The sequence below is a fragment of the Ptychodera flava genome, chromosome 18, assembly GCF_041260155.1.
Source record: "Ptychodera flava strain L36383 chromosome 18, AS_Pfla_20210202, whole genome shotgun sequence".
Taxonomy (NCBI): Eukaryota; Metazoa; Hemichordata; class Enteropneusta; family Ptychoderidae; genus Ptychodera; species Ptychodera flava.
Genome location: NC_091945.1, coordinates 35313497 through 35332001, shown reverse-complemented (window position 1 = coordinate 35332001; position 18505 = coordinate 35313497). Strand labels below are relative to the sequence as shown.

The following is an 18505-nucleotide window of genomic DNA, read 5'->3' as shown; positions in this document are numbered from 1 at the left end:
TTGGGCATGTCAATCCAAGCAAAGAAACCATCCATGGTGAAGAAATTAATTATTAATTTGTCAACAGTACAACTTAATTTTCCATAAAAATGAAAGTAACAGCAGAGGTTTCTGCAATATTGAAATTTTTCACTTTAAAACTTGTAATGTGTTGTGTTTCCAGTAGTTATGATTTCCTAGTTCATATAAAGCCACAATGAGGGCATACTACTTCTTTCAATGTGTATGTAAAAAGAAAATCATGACATCTCAGAATATTACACCAGTGGTTTTCTGAAAATCAATGCAAGATTACTTTGAGAGGAAATGATCTGATGACATACAGCATCCATTAAAAGCCGACTGTATTGACAGCTCTCTCTGGTAATGATAGTAACCCAAGTAATTTTGTCCGGGAACAAAAAAAGGAGTTACTTAAAAAGGAAACAAATTTTGTGTAAATTGAAATTTCTTAAAGCTATGCATACATGAAAGGCAATACTATATGAAATGTGAGAGCAACATGAGTATAACAAGAATAGGAATATCAAGCTTTGTGCAGCTTGAAATAATGACAAGGAAATGAAAGCAGTGTTTGATCAGATGTTGATTTTCTCGTACAGTAGTGTATACTACAGATGAATCATGTAGACTTAGCACCAAGATGTGATTGACGTTCTAAATTGACAATTAACAGAACACATTACGCGCCATTTGAAATGACTCGGTGTTCAATTCAGAAATCTCTCAGAAGTGACAGACGTGCCCTAGGAGGATTGCAGGCATGACAATGCAAAAAACCTGAAAAGGAGACTTTTCTGATGTTGAGATTGCATAAAAAATTAAGGGACTCAGCTTTGGCTGGTATGGGAACAATGTGCCATTTTGAATACAATTTTAGAGTATTAAGAATCAGTTTTCATATTTTGAGATTGCAGGCCTGATATAATAACCTGCGCAATGTTACTCTGAATACCATGGTTATTTGTTGTGAAAAGACTGCAATTTTCTCATGGGAATCATGTTTCCAGATGTCGTTTTGAATGACAACTTTAATGCTCTTTCTTGTGAGAAAATCATAACACTTAATCCGTACATGAAAGATTGAAAAGCGTCTTGACAGTTATGTTATAAGGAGACATCAGAGTTACTCATTTCTACAATGTGACGGACACAATAGAGATGTAAGAGCTAGTGCCCAAGGACTACATCCCACTTAGATTCGGAAATAACAATTTTCAAGTCTCATATCACAGATGTTACTCCCCAAGTAAAAATTTTCATATAAGTTGAGTTTCCATGCAACAGTGAATGGTGAAAACATGCATTAAATGACCTAACACTTTGATGTTTTTTTATAACAGTTCAATGAAGTCCGACGTTACTGTATTCGTGCAAATGTCAGTACAGAGTACAGGGCTCACAGACGACTCCATTTCCTTAAATTTTACTTCAAATCACAGTCATTACCAAAGCCACTTAGGGCCCTGTCATACCTTGATGATTTAGCCAGTGTATGCGATGTATCAAAATTTCTCTGAAAGGCTGACTTGCTGAACTAACGATGTATTTTTCAATTTTGGGCGTATATATAGTGTATTCATAATGTACTCATAGGTTAAAAATATGTTTCAGTATCTCGATACATTTCGACTTATGAGTAACTTACAAGTAACATGTGTGAACGTGTGTCAAAAAGCACGTAACCTATCTACAACTTATGGCCTGTGTGTGCGGGACATATGAGCCATACAATGGCGTACGTTGAAAAGTTTTGTGCATTCACAAAACTTTTTGATGACCTCGCCATACTACGATGTATATAAGCGTGCTTCAGCGTGCTCTTAACTTATACAAAACTTACCAATAACGTATTCAACGTACACCCGGTGTCTTTGCCAAATTTTCCATACATAAATATGCTGGCTAAATCGTCAAGGTGTGACAGGGCCATTAGATAATACATTGCAGTCATAAAAAACATCAGCAGACACCGACCAAATGACAAAATGTCAGTTATAAAGCTATCCAGGGTATCTCTAATAGTAGCTGTAAGTTTGAATGTTAAGTTTTGGTCATATTCTTTGTTCTGTAAATTTATTTTTCTGGTTCATAACCCTGAAGAAGCATATTTGAATATCCTGTTCTCACTTCACCTGTATAACTATAATATATTGAAGTTTGTTTTGATCAAATGATGACATTCATATTCTCAATTTATCTTAACAACTTCCAGATACAATGCTGGAATTCTGTATCTCACAAATACTGCTGAGTCAAAAACACCAATAATTAAATTGTTTTGACCTTTAAACTTAAACTAAAACTTTTAGTGAACAGTCAAATATTACATCAAGTCACATCACCAATGTATTTTTAACTCAGATATTTGTTCTTAATACAAATAACATAATAATTGTATGAAAGTAATAATTAAATCACAGTGACTCTGTTGATTGAGCTTGTTACTTAAGACAGGTTATATGGTGAGTCGGTGGCGTCTGTATGTATGTATGTATGTATGTATGTGTGAATGTATGTCTGTCCGACGCAAAAGCTCACAAACCGCCACCCCTACCATCGTAGTATTTGGTGTACAGGTAGACCCAGGGGTTGAGATGTGACGTTGTTCAAATGAACTGTCAGTGTCAAAAATATGCAAATGAGGTAAGAAAAAGGGGAAATCCTGCAAATGTGCAGGATTGGTGGTAGTAATTGAAACAGCCTACACATCTGAGTCAGAGCTTCTATGATCTCTAACCTATTTGTATGCAGTGTACCTATTATGTGTAGGAGTGGTGGCAGTAACTGAAACAGCTTATGAGTCATTTCCTGTCATTGTTCATGAACTGTTACATATTGGCAGACCTGCTCAAACTAAGAGGGACTGTGTTGAAACATTCCTCTGCTATGCATAGTGCCAAAGTTGACCTCAAATACCTAAAGTTTCAGACCTTATTTACTTTTGTCATTCATGTTTTTCTGGTTTAAATATTTCTTGAATGAACCAATTCAAACCAAATATAAGCACACTGTCCTTGACAATATTTTTATTAATTATATTATGTCAGAGTTTCAAGTGTGCCAATGCATATACCAGTGCTAAAACGGGACTAGCAAATAGTGTAGAGGGTTAATGCTTAAACATGGGTTGTTCAGATTACAGGGAAACTGAGAAGTTAGAGTGAACTTAATTACAAAAACATGAAGATTACTTAAACAGCAGTGTAGATTTTTGAAATGTGAATTCAAAACTGAACATTATGACAGTATTCTGCATACACCACTTGCCTTGAGGCTTATACTAGATAGCAGTGTTCCAAAATCTCACCTGGAGTGAGGATTATTGCTTGTCCTTAAATAGTATTTATCAATATTGCAAGTTACAGAATCAATTCTTAACTATGTATCAGAGTCGTACTTTAGTCATGTAATCAAGGAAATACCAGTATATTAAATTTAATTGGACAAGTTATCTGAGGATGAGAAAAGAAATTAAGTGCTTTAAAATCAACAATACAAACATCAGTAGTGATTACATTGATGAAACTGTCTTCAAATGAAAAGTGGATGTTCCTGTTTACCAATTGCCTGTTGTCCTTTGTACAGCCATTGCTGTCCTACATTTTGTGTCCCTTTTTCTGCCAAGTTTTGATATCGCTGTTACAAAAAACTCCAACCCAAGTTTTGATATCGCTGTTACAAAAACCCCACTTTAACAAAAACAATAGTGTCACTACAGTGTGGTTAGGAAAAACTGAAGCTTTTTAATGACGTTATTTTTGCAAGACCACAGTGTATCTTTTGCAGATATCAGAAAATCATCATGGAGACCTCAGCCATGAGTGTCATTTTCTTATACCCTGAATAATCTATATCAATTTTTCTCTTTCTGTGCGGTGTAGATGAAAAATTCAATTCACTGGGGTGATAGTTTTAAGAGTGAATATAGCCTGGGTCTTGAGCACCGTGTCAGTTGAAGTAAATTATTCAGATTTGGAAAACTTGCTTTAGGGGTGTTTTAATAAATGTCACCAGTGCAGTGGAAAGTCAATCATCTTTTCGCCTGCTTTCTTCAATTCTCCCTTGGAAAAAAATGTATTTTCACAAGGAGCTTAATAATTTCTATAAATAATCATGGAGATCATGAAGACCTACTTAATGTGTTGGCAACATGGTGTGGATAGCACATCAGATGAAAGCAAGAAAGTATCAGTTATGCAAAAATACACCACTCACAATTTTCATTGAAGTATTGGACAGTTGCTTTTTATTGATCTGAGGGAAAATGTACCATGGTTTGGATTTATTATTTGTAGATGACAAAAAAATTTCCTAATTGTTCACAGGTTTCTAAAATTCAGATTAAATTTCCAATATACTCATATGGAGATAATGATGCATTTTGTGAAAATGGTTTTAATTGCATTTGATGTAATGAAATTAAAATTTTGGGGATGTCTGGCATGGATCGATTTTAAACAATACCGGTTATGAAAGGTTCATAATGAGTATCATAATTTAGGTTATAGTATTTGAATTATGGATACATGAATGATGGATTCAGTTTTTGATAATTTTTTACAACCTTAGTCCAATTCATTTGCATATCATCCTTCCCTTTGAGATGCAAAACAACATTAACTGAAGTTTTCTGTACACAAAATACAAATTGTTCATTAATTCATGGTTCTGAACCATTCCAATGTAAAAGTCAAGTTTCCCGCACATCGGCCAATTTTACGTTCATAAAAAATACACTTTCAATGGTGCAGTATAGATTACTTGTAACAACGATATCAAATTTTTGTTTTTGAAAATCCTCTTGTTTACTAACTTATCTATAACATGTTGTGGATAGATAAATGTTGAATTATCTGTACCTGTGGATTCCTGTTGTCCATTTCTTCATGGAAACACATCTTATTACTTTTACAAAACTACTGATCTTGTGTTTCAAATGAATTCCAGTCACCCAAATCTTCATGTTAAAGCTCCTCTTTACAGATCAAGTTTGTTCCCAGAATTCCCTGTAAACAGCTCAACACTCACGATGGGATAACAATAGGTTTGTACCAATGGTGGTGGTGAAAGAGTTAAGCTTACATCAAGACAGTTAATTCATATTTTGAGTGATTAGTATTTAAATGTATTCATAGATCTGCTTTGAAAGTGAGAAACAAGAAATTTAAAGCAACGAAAAAGTCTCAAATAGCAAGACAGTTAATACTTACTCTAGCTGTGAACTTTTTTAAAGTAACATAACTTGACCTGGCACATTTTGGTCTAAAATCGTTCATGAAATTCAAATCAACTGAAGTACGTTTGATATCTCATTTCTGTTCAGATCTGACAAAGGTAACTTCAGGTCACCAGAGTGAGCTGCAGTGCCAGTGGCACTATTTCTCACCCTTTAGGTTCTTCAAATTAGGTATTTTTGGCACTCTTCAAATCTGTCAGATTGTCATAAATGACAAATATCCAACGTATGCTATTCTTGATATGTGCTCGCTCATCAGTGAAATCAAAGTGTGTGAAGTGGATTATTTGGCAGACACTTTTAACTGATTTGCCAGTCAAATTAATTAAATGAAACATCAACTCAACCGTGAATTCCAAATAATTTAATTATAAGCAAATGAAAAAGTTAAGCATATATTAATCAATTTCAGTAATTAAGATCATGTAAAATTTCTCCCAATAGACATCAAAAATTGTATTTTCTCTTTTTTGTGTACTATCATGTTTTGAATCATTAATAGGCAGATATCAGACAATTTGCTCCATCTGTTGTACAGGATTACAGAGTGTATTTATGGTGAATGTTACTCTTGGTTTTAAATCCAGTACAGATCTCTGAATCTACATAAAGTTATAAAAATAACATAATCATGAGTAATTCCATAAACCATATATTTAACCACAGCTTTCATTTATCTTCTACAGCTGGGCAAAAACCTTTTGTAGAATTCATAATATTTTTATAAAATGACTGATATAAAATCCAGTATTATATACTCCATGCATACTGTGTTCAGCTTAATGATTTTCACTCTTAAATAACAAATAAAATTTTTCATGTAAGACAAATATGCGGATAATTTAATTATGAGGAAACAGATGGCAAAATAAGTTATTGACAAGAACCTAGTAGATTGTATTATCTCTCTTTAACCTAAATGTCTGTTGTTTTGAAAGAGTGGCCATCTTGGTAACATGTGATTTCAAATCAAAAATTGAAATAAGAAATAAATTAGTGTGATCTGATGGTTGATATTTAATAATGTGTAATCTTGTAAATTCTAGCAAGTTTACTGTTATCACTAATTTTTCCAAAATATAAAAAGCAATCCAATCATTTTCCACATGAGTGTACCTCAAATTAGTCTTTCTCATCACCAAAGTGGCATACAAATGAGATTTTTACCCTTTTGTCATGCATAAAAATCTAAAATACAATCAAAACCATATTGCCTTTCTTCATAATTAACTTTCATCAGTTTGATATAGTAAACATGAAAGGTTTATTTTGAACTAGCATTGTGAAAATCACTTTTAAAATGAATTTTGTTGAGCAAAATAAGAGCATGACTCAGTGATTTTCTTCAAATCTTGGTCTGGTTGAATCTCTTTCCTTCTATCATATTGACAACATTTACATTTACCTGTACATATTGTGTCATTTAAGTTCCAAGAGAGACAAAGAGATCAGAACACCATTAGGAAAGTGAGATGTAACAATCATGGGGAGGTTGTTAACAAGTTAAAACAGACATATAACTTTTCAATTTGTGGCTGTGTGACTGTGAAAACCAAGACTGGTGCATTCCTTGACTACTGACAGTTGTATGAATTACATTTACCAAAAGGGACCAAACTTTAATGCTGTAAAAAAAACAACAGTGAAATAAATGATACTATTTGAAATTATTTTAGACTAACTTTTCTGCTAATCGGAGATATAGATCTTTTATTCAACACATCATCATGTAATCACCTTCAATCATAAAACAGACATAAATACCAAAGAATTAGTTTACGTAGTCACTTTATTCAGTACCTATCTCAATCATTAAAAGCTAAAAAGTGTTGCTAAATCTGTGCAAGAATAGAAAGAGTCCACATTGATCAATGAAAAGAGATACGACAAATCAAAACAGCGTCATTGTAGTGTGTTTGTTATGGAACAGAACAAAAAAATTAGAAAGATCCAAATATCAGGTATTTATTGAAACAACATCTGCAGTAGTTCACTGAATTTGTTCATCTTTAACAATGATGATCAAGCTGACTAGGATAAACATGATCATCTATTCATGCTTGTTGCCTGAAAATATATAATTGAGACTGCAGACTGATGCAGCACATGTTAGACATTAATCCACCTGAATCCATATGAGTGATGTTAGGTAAATAATTTTACAAGACGTGAGTTTGTCCCAGAGAAGGAAAAGAGGCAACCAGATGATGAGACTCTGCCGCCGTGTGTTATTGATGCTCAAATCAGCCGCACCTGTTTGATATATGTTTTGAAGGTTGCTAAGGATATCACTGTGTTTTCCTCTTCACTGCACAGAGTGTCATGTGAAAGGAGCAGAACGTCAACCTGTATACAACATTGATTCCAATATGTGAGTAACATGTGATCAGAATCTTTAAACTCATCCAGGAAAATTGGCAGATGCACTTTATAAGCCTTAGCATGTATTCTTACGCACACTCAAAGCTAGCAGAATGTACGTATTTGTTAATGCTATAGTCATTGGGAAGACTTGAGTTCAGAAACTGTTCAAGGCAATTTGCAGTCAAGATTAGTGTGAAAATACATTACCTATGTATGCACAGTGTGCTGTACATGAGGTAGTCTACTGTATGTGCCACTCTTTGGAATCAATCACTATATTTTTATCACAGTTTGTAGTGCATTTTATTATAGAAATAATGGGTGACGCGCTGACCATTAACATTTATTTATGGGCAAGGGTGAGAGGAAAGCCGAAAATTAGCAGGCGAGGCTTGCCAAGCCCGTTAATTTTGGTTTTTCTCTCGCTTTTCTACTTTTCATTGTTTTTTTACGTTATCATATGCATACCAAAAATAAACCTAATTTAGTGAATTGGCCTGTCAGTTTGATCATAACCAGTCATAATTGCGTCATTTTAAGATGAAAAGTCAAGCAATGTCTCTTATGTCATGTGCATGTTAATGTCTTTCCAAAGTTACAAAATGTAAAAACTGACTGAAAGCAAACCAGTGTACAACATACATTAAACATTTGTCAGCTGGCAATGCAGTTTGTAAAGTTCTATAAAAAAGTTCAAAGAAAAAAACTTCATCATTCTAGAACAAAATTATAAAGCATTATTCACAGCTTGGCTTGAGTCATATATTTATGATAAGAAAAAGAGACCAGTTTTTGTTGTGTTGTCTTTAATTATGTTTAACATTATATCAGCTGTAGTAATATAAAAAAAACTTTGTGAATGGTTTTGTGTGAGAGTTGGTTTATGGTGGTCATCCGATAATGGTGCAGAACTCAATATTCAATGTTTGATATATAATGAACTGGTTCAATCACCTGCCGTAGAAACATAGAGAGCATTATGTCAACACTCACAATTTTGTGCGAGGAACTTCAGATTTAACACTTCAATTGAAAAAGTCAGCTCTCTTGCAATCATCTTGGTTCAGAGATCGATGAAAAACTCTTATTTTCAATCATAATTTATCAACTTTTAAAAATTATCATTAATTATACTGCAGTATCTGGAGTTCCTCTCAGGACTTTAAGAGTATAACACCATTATGGCTTTATCGATAATAGGATTACGTGTCTGACTCATGATAGAAGTTTAATCTAGTAAGCTTTTCTTTACACAGTTATATCAATACCTATTATAAAATTTCGAGACTATTTGTCTGTCGAGTGAAAGTCTATGAAAATGCATGTTGTGAGACCCTGCCAAACTGTCATGTACACGTGGGGGGACTTGATGGATCAATGTGAATTTGCATATTTATTATCATGCAAATTCATGTGACTTTCCTGGTAGATGATTGATGGGTCGTATTATCTGTATGCAAATTACCGTGACTGAAATTGACATTTTTCCAAAGGAATCATGGTGCTTTTGTTGGTTTTCCTAATGAATACATGTATAGATTTTGTATGGTATTCACGTGAACTGACAAAGGGGCGATGGTTTCATTCATATTTTGCGTTTCACCAGATCATTATAGTCTCCCATCACCAGGCTTGCTACATCAATAACGAGAGATACAAAAGCATTTAATACCAAAGGCAGCTTTAATATCAATCGCAATATAATATGAACACTATCAAAAATTAACAACTATTTGATCAAAAGTAAAATTCTAAAAAGTATTCCATCATAACCTGCAGTAATCACCTAAAAGGCTTCAAAACATAGAATTCCTTTTTTGAACCTTCATTTTAAAAATTGTTTCTCTGAAATTGCTGTCAGTGCATGACAATGAGATAAAGCCTCGTTTTCATTCTCAAGATATTCATCACACTGTAGGTAACAAAACATTTTTTCAACTATCTTGTAACAGCAACTTTTCCACCCTCTGTACCTGTGATTATATTTATTACTACTTTTATTTCAAGAGTTTGTTGTGAAGACAAGTTAGGCTAGGATGATTTCTCTGTATTTGTATGAAATATTTACTGTGTAAAATATTTCATAAGAAGTAATAATAATCCTTTGTATGAAATATTAAAGTGTGATTTTCTCTTTCCATTTCCCTTCCTATTAAATTTAGATACATACTCAGAAAAAGTAATCCTAAAGTTAGTAAAACTCACAGGTTGTCTATAACATATGTGACGTGTTTCTTCTAAAACTATTTATCGCCAATAATCAGAGGATAGTAAATGGTGAATGGAAGATAGTTGATTTATCAGTAGCACCGTGTTTTTTATTTGAATTTCACTGTTTGAAAATCTGTAGTATAAAGTTTTGTTAAATAAAAGCCATTCTTTGTTTCAAGGTGGTAGACCATCTCTACAAAGCACATCCAGGTACAATACAAAAAATGTTGACAATGAGCAACTTTTGCTGGTGCATTGTTAAACAGAATGCTTGTCAAAAACACATCTATGCATTTAACATCTCCACAAACTGAATAGTTGTGTCAGTTTCAGAGTAAACCACATGACACGGTATCAATGCAAGGAGGGAGCGTGAGTCTGTCCACCCTGCATATAAATGTAATATGCCAACCGTTAAATTCAGGTCAAGGAAACTCAGAAATCCATAAATGACATTTTCCAAGTATACATCCCTCAATAGCCAATGAAAATTCTCAAATCTAAAACTTAATAGTATCTTCTAAGAAAGGCACACTTCAAGAAATAATTAATCTTATAAGGTTCTTGTTTCATTATAAATATGAATGATGTTGAAATTCTGCCCTTATTGTGATTAATATTAAAATTAATGCAAATTCAAATGTGCCAATCATTTTGTCCAACTTCACCTGAATACCTCCCACAAACGTCAACCTCACAGTATAAACAGTTTCCTAAATGCCCTAATTATGAGACTCTAAATTAATTACCCTATAAAACACACGGCTCAGACAGTTCATATTCTTGCCAATTACCATGGAGACAAAGAGATCAAAATTCACGAAGAAAGTAATCGGGGTCCTGAACTTTCACAGTTGACAAGTGTAAGCTGGTTCAGTTGTATTCACTATGCTGTCAGAAATTGCTGGTCGTGTCTACATTATTAATGACCCATTCACATCAAAGCAAGTCTCCATTAGCTTTAGCACAATAGCCCGTAGACTTTCATCAAACTTTCAAGACTTGCACGCCCATGTAGCCATGCATTCTCCAGTTATTCATAATCTCTATTGAATGGAGTTCTCATTACAAAAATTTGAGAGAGTAAGAATTTATCTCAGTGATATTCTTCTGAGGTGAGTGCCAGGACTTTGTACATGTCTGAATATTGCATCTGTACATGTATATTTTACTGTAACCTTGGTTTTTTATTGCATCAAAATTTTCCATACAAATAGCGCCGATCACGATTTCAGGTTTGTTACTAAATATAGCTGCAAGCGCACGACATCGGACACCTTTGCCTGAAATTCAGACAAACTTTGTAGTTTCATGTGCGGTTGTTCTTGCAGCTTGTAGTCTGAGCCATAAATTCATGTGAATGAGTGTGACTTTTAGTATCCATTGTAACACTAGCAGGTTTTATTTTCATCGTTCTTGCAGAAAATGTGGACAAAGATTTATTTTTGCATATTGATGAGAGAAAAATGACATCATTTGCAATCAGCCCTATTGTGTAAACAGACTGTAGCACAGGTACATGTATGTGGCTATAATCATTCTTTAAAGGTTCTTTTGGAATTCAAAGTATCATATCTCCATCAGGATTGTTCACTAATGTTTAAAATTACTAAAAGGGAATGAATTAGACTAGTTTCTCATACACCAGATCCTATCCTTGGGGTGAAAGTACATTTTTATCAATTTTTCAGGCATGTAGACATGTAATATTTTTCACAATTTTTAGTCAATTTTCCTTAAAAATAGAGAAGTGAATACATATATATCGATTACTGTAAATGATAGCATCGGTCGCAAAGCTTGTCAATATTTGGGTTGGAAGCAGTGGCCGACTGGTTTTGTGTGAGGCCTATTAGCTAGGCGATGTTACCGTGAGTGTGTGGGGGTTCGAATCCCGTTTGGGTTATAGTAAAAAATTTATATTTGTAAAGACACAGATCTGTACCAGCGGATAAATTTATACAAAATGTAGGTGCCAACCTTCAAATTAAACAATATTTTAAGAGAAGTTTTAATACTTTTCATGAATAAATTATTCAAAATTAGATAAATTGATGAGTTCTTCTAATTAATTCAACCATTTGGGGAAAGAAAGTGTCACTATATCCTCGAACTGGAGTTCGAGTTACAAGAAGGTAACTATGGGGGATGTAGCTGTATCTGAAATATCCTGAAGTGCTTCATCATTGAAATTTTGCTGTTGGATAAAAAGAATTTCATGCATTCAGAAACAGGATAGTCCACATTGAAATGAATCCAAGCAGCTGATAGGTCCACTGAGGGCATACACTCTTGAATTTTGGTGCCGTTGGCAAATCACGAGATCCGTACAGTCTTATGGTATTCCTGTACTAAGAAGTAGAGCAATAGTCCATCATGATCATGACTGTCGGCGTCAGGACACCGATATGTTGTCATACACTCTACCTGAGACATGAAAGACCAATTTTAAAACCCTCAAAGCATGTTACAAGTACAGCTAATTTCACACAAATTTAGAAGCACTAAATGAAAGCGCTCTGCTCATTGTAAAACACAAGTATTTTATTCATTCAAATTGTCAAAGATCAAGGAGAACACTATGTCAGAAAAAACCACCGATGAAAATGATATGTCAGTAATTTATTCTACACAAAAACAGAACATGACCTCCATTAACCAACAAGCATAGAAACATTACAAGCAAGCGATAAAATGCGGTGTCCATGTTTGACTTTAAAGGGAACCTCACTTTTTTCGTTTAATGTTCATTTCCGTGAAAGTAGGAGCGCAGACAATGTGAATGTCAGGCTAAATGAAAACAAAACAAGCAAGGTTGATGAGATGGTCCATGAGGGTAGAGACAGGGTAATTGGACGTGATGAAATCTGGAGCCATTTTGATTATGTTCGAATGAAGCCAGTGATTAGGGTAACTGCTCTTTGAGAGCCAGTAACATCTTGGGATAAGTGAGGCTTTTAACATTTTATGACAATGACGACCCAATCTGTTCATCAAAGTGGAGGAAGTGACAAAGTATACCTTTGTTCAGCTCAGGACCTGCTCGACCTGCCTTAAAAATCATTTATTCATTGTCAAGCAATTTACTAGAAAGTTAGGGGAACACCCTACTGTCTGCTACACATTCATTGGCTAAGAGTTGTAGCATACTGATATGAATATGCTAATTTACTTTTAGAAGAGAGCCCTCTAGAATTGTGACAAAAAATGCTATTAGAAGCAAAACCGTTCCACTCTCAGTAACCAATATAATGATTTTAATCCCTGATGAAAATAAAACATCATTAGAGGGTCAGTTTCATTATTACTTTGAGTCTTAAGATCACATTTTGTTCATTTTATATTCATCTCTGAGTGTCTAAGCTTGTTCTGCAAAATGTACAGACTTCAAAAGAAAGAGATTTTCATATTTGATCTTTTTTTCTGAACAGGCTCAAAAGCCATCATGCTAGATAATTTGTAGAAATATCAGTTTATAGATACAGATACAAATTGACAATGAACAATTGAATTTCATGGCATACCTGACCACAAATTTTTTAGAAAAAAATGGATAATGAAATAAACATTGATAGTAATGACACCTCATGGGTAATCATCTTACAGAAATCTTGAAAAACATGTCTGTCACCATAGCAATAGAGGATAGTTTAAGTCCATAAATAACTAAAATGTGAAAGGACAGAGTTGCCGATGAACAAATTAGACACATCGCTGGCAGCACAGAAAAAGGCTGTGTAATCATCAATCACAGGTTGAAAATGCTGACATTTTGAAGAATTCACAGAGTGTAAAATTTGTTTAGACAACACGAGTTAATTTCCTGTACAACGTCAACCTAGATCCTGTGCACATAATCTGAAAAAAGTCGTGAATTTGAATATAACAAAACAAAGCCACTGACTGTCAAAGTTAGAATTCACTTTCTGTGATGTTAATTTAAAATAGGTAGAAATATCCCAGCTTACTGTGAAGTTGACATATGGCAGGTTTTTGATATCCCTACAGCGTATGAGTTTATCCTGATCATTCCCAATGTACTTTGCGTCATTTCCTTAAACGATTAAACTCTCGGCATTGCTGGTCTCTCTGTCTGAAATGATGGAGTCAGCGTACGTGAGATTTGTCAGCTGTAGTACAGACCGACTGGGACCGTAAGGACTCAAGATGAAACACAAATAGTTGTCGTTGACTTGCTGCGCCACGGAGATTAGAGCACTCTTAAAGCATTAGGATCTTCTGTTCCATTGATTAACAATATATGACTTTTCCACGGACATGATGAATTTTCCAGACACTACGGTACCAAGTAGAAAGGTCACTTATTCTTCATTCAGTCTGTTGGATTTTCTCAATTTTCTGCTTTTATCCGTCACTTACACCCAAGCTGAGTATAGTTACAAAATAACACTTGAAAGTGTGACTTTTTAACGCGATGAGTCCGTCTTCATCCTCCACACATTACTCTCTCATCGTTCTTTTTTCAGGCCGGACTACTTGGAAGATGTGTTGCCATAGCAACAGGAAACAACACTTTACAGCTGCAACGTCCTGTTTCCGTGACTAAAACATGAAGATTGGAAAGCTATCGCTATGGTCACCTGAACAACCTGAAATGAAAAAGTGATTTATATCCAATCATAAGGGATTTCCAAGGTTGATCTGACGGAGAAATGTTTTTGTCAGAAATAAAAATCTGACTGAAAAGGCACATGAAGAACAATCATACAGCTCATTATTCCTCGGAGATGACTGTTTATGGGCAGCTTGTACTCAGTATGATAGGAAAATACAGCCAGTGGAACATCGCAGTGACTAATATATCGGTTTCTTGATCTTTCAGAAATCAAGCTATTGCCACACCATGGATGAGATATTTGTTGAGTTTGGATGAAAGTTTCAAAATCTTGATCAATTTTGTTCTCAATTTTGTTTTCCATATTTTTTCTGCCATCTTTTATGAGGCTACGTGATATCACAGATGTATTACAATCAAACTTATCCAATGTCATGGCCAATGACTGAATGTGTCAATTTACATACAATAAATATCAATCTTTTTTGTAGCAGTGTATGATGGGAGAAAAATCTCTGCCGAATGAATAATATTTAAAAGGATGGACTATAAGATTTTTTGAGGGGAGAGGTGTCAAAATAGGAGTGACAATTTTATAAATTTTAGATCTGCCCTTGGTGAAAATCAGAATTGAAATGTCTAAAAAAAAGTGAAGAGAAACTGATTTCATGAAAAATATGAATATACTACCGCTACAATTATATCTTGTGGTTCCAAATATTTGCTCTATTTTCATTTCAACCCCTCCCCCTAATCAAATGGTATCTCCTGAAACCGAAATCTTTTGTTTCAGTATGTTATTAGATGAGATCATTTATGAGATGAAATCATTTAAGCGTAGAACCAAACATAACCAGCCAAACGCACATTCTAATTATTGCATCTCATGTGCAAATGAGATAACTGCATTTTTTTAAAAACCAAAGAAGTAACTTACAATCAAACAAATCCCAGATTAGAATCCAAAAATTGTGGAGAGTGGACAAAACTTGATGGCACTGTGATATTTTGTTTGTTTTGATATTTCATTTTTTCTAGTTTGTGCATCATTGCTTTGCTCCACACGTTTCAAACAAATCGCTCATTTCAGATGAGCTGGTTCCATCTCTGAAATATGACTAATATAGCCACGAATTGATGAACTACCTTTCCCGGTTCAATTACCTTTCAAGATTGATGGATTTGGTGATAAATTACCGTTTTGGAAATGGTAAGGTTTATGAAACGCAATGCCCATAAATGTGGAATTGCTGAATGCGGGCATTGTAGAAGTTATGATACTCATAAACTTTGATGGAAGCTGATGGAGGTGTTCATATAGTGTAACCCAACATCTCATTACAGATAATTAGCATATCTTGTTGTAATCATAAAATTTTATGTTGAAAAGATTGCCTGTGATTCACTTCCTTTGCTGTAATGTTAAAGGTTTCAGTGGAGTTCAGTCGATATTTTCAGGGTTTTTATGGTCAGATTAAAGGGTGTATAAGATGGGCCATTAAATTGTATCAACAGAAATGGCGGTCTTAATTTCTTTGTCGTTGAAAAAGTAGAGTCAGAAGAGAGAGCGCCTTTTGGTGTGATTTATTGCGTACTCTAGGTTAATATGGAACAGTCAAAGCTTATGAATCCATGGTTGTCATGGTAATACAAATGTGATAAAGAAAGCATTAGCTACAAAATGTTTCACCCGGAGTGTAATGTTTGGATTATATAACAGTGGCCCCCAAGCTAAGATTTCAGCTTGGTGAAAATTTTCAAGAAATTTAACAAATTTACTGCGTACCAAGATGAGTTTGTGGTAATTGAAAGCTCAAGATCTCAGTGACTGTGAGTCAATAATCCTTGTGTAAACAGAAGAACATCTGCCATGCTTCCACCCTTTCCTTCAAACTTGCCATAATCTACATCATTGCTCTTGGAGACCGTTGCTATGGTGGCCAGCAGGTACATGAGCTCATCATCAAAAAAATGCTCATCATATTTATCGGCAGTTAGTGAAGTATTACTGCAATTTCACTGTCTCATACTAAAAATGGTATTGATGTAGTTTGGTAATTTGATGTCTCTTTGATGTTAAAATAGCAAGTCTTGTCACAGTGAAATTGCTTATATTATACAGTGAAGTTTTTCTGTTTGCTGTATAAGATAATAGCATAACAGTCAGATACAATGGAAATATTGGATAATAGTGTCAGGTAAAATAAGAATCTATGATTTGTACAAGGCTGTTCTATAGTACAATGGAACAGGGCTGCAAAGACTATGATTTAAATAGAAAATCAGGGTTGCTGACTTTTTACATCACAGTGGAGGTTTTATCAGTGAAATCAGATAGTTAATGCAAGTAGCCTCATTTTGAGATTAAGATGAAGTTGATTATGACAAAAATGATGAATGACACTTCAAAGGACACAAAGAATCCACTTTGATAAGTGAAAAATAAGTTATTATCATGCAAATTATCAAATATAACATGTGATGGATATTGTTATGTAAATTTTGTATTGTCATGTTAATAAGAAAAATGACAACTTCTATTTACATGTAAGTTTCTCATTTTCTAATTGGATAAAAAGCTGCTACTTTGACATGGAGTCATGGTTGATTGAAAGAAGGAAAGATTAGAAATCCCTCAGCTGGATAAATTGCCATTAATTTACTTCTAGAAGGCTTTTCCAATGCAATTTTGGTTAATTATTATACTTTTCCATATGCACAGTATTTGTTCAAAAAATTGTCAGTGTGCTTTGTCAATGGCTCTGTACACGACAGCCAATAATTGACAATGATATCATTGGTGAAAGCAACATTTCTGACTGAAAGCAAATTCTGCACTCTTAGAAATGCCTATCACTCTCAACTGAATAGGGTTGATAAAAAAAATGGCCGAATCTCTGCAGAAAATTCTTGTATCAAACAGAGACTACCAATTGTTTGATCTACAGGCCATTCAAGTCACCAAAGAGTATTTCTTTATTCAAAATTTAGCCAGTTTAGAGAAAACAGCATCATTTATCATGAGGAAAGTGAAATGGTCCAGTTAAACTGTATCAAAATAAACTATTAAACATTAGAAAAATCTTTAAAAAATATCTGGGAGCTGACACGATTTACGTTGCAATCTGCAAACAGCTCAAAAATTCAGGATGAGTTATTTTGAAGGATTACTTGAAAACAAATACTATACCACTTTAAGCTAGAAAAAATCCACTCCAGTTATTTCTATATCTGTGCTTGGACAAATACGGATGTTTGTGGAATTTGCAAGAAAATCGTATTGTTTTGAATAATTGAGATCATCTGAGTGTAGCAGTAGCTTTGAATTACAGCAGAAGATTTCTACTATAGGTATAATGTTGATTTATTTATGACCTTTCTGAGAAAGCAGCAGAAATTGACAGTGTTACAGTGGTTGCATGGTCCAGTAGGCAGTGAATCTGCAAACATTTGGTTCAATCAACCATAATCTGACTACAGTCTTGTATTGTTGTGTTTAATGATATAGAATTGAACTACTCATAACACAGAAGATATCAGGACAGTTTGTTTGATATAGTACAGTGTTGATAATAAACTGAGGGTCATGAATTCACTCAATAAGCCCTTCCATAACATTTGTGTTTTTTTCTAATTTTTCAAGCACACACAAGAACAATAGAAAGGTCAAAACCAGTGCTTTTCCTTTTTATATGAAACTGAAGATGTTTCAGAAGATTTTGGCTTCCAGGAAAAACAAATGCTTCACAAGATACAAGCTTAGTTTATTTAGAAGTAATTTTTCTTAAGATTTTTGCCATTATATCGACATGATTACATGCAAGCAGTATCATTGAGTTCCATTATCAGAGCAAAGATTAAGTCTTAACCTTCCACATGAATTAACAATTTGTGTATGAAACTTGACAGAGAACTTTACTATATGACCTTTGACCTGATGTAAGTTATGTTCAGTTTTCACACAAAAATGTCATTGATAAAACAAATCTGTAAAATTAATGAGTGAATACTAAATTGTTACTCTTCATCAAACGTTACAACTTCTAAGTATTATGATCATTGCCAGAAGAGTTATTCATAATTGAACTGATAATTTGCAAAATAATTGCAGACTA

The 18505-nt window shown here is 34.0% G+C and overlaps 1 protein-coding gene across 2 annotated transcripts in view; it reads left to right on the top strand.

The window, feature by feature from the left end:
• The window catches only part of LOC139117495 (lysophosphatidic acid phosphatase type 6-like), a 158180-nt gene extending 143360 nt beyond the window's left edge, over positions 1-14820 (top strand). For both annotated transcript variants that reach the window (XR_011548546.1, XR_011548545.1), the window contains one exon: positions 14302-14820. The gene's annotated coding sequence lies outside the window, so the exon portion shown is untranslated. The remainder of the gene's footprint in view (positions 1-14301) is intronic.
• Positions 14821-18505: the final 3685 nt, after the last annotated feature.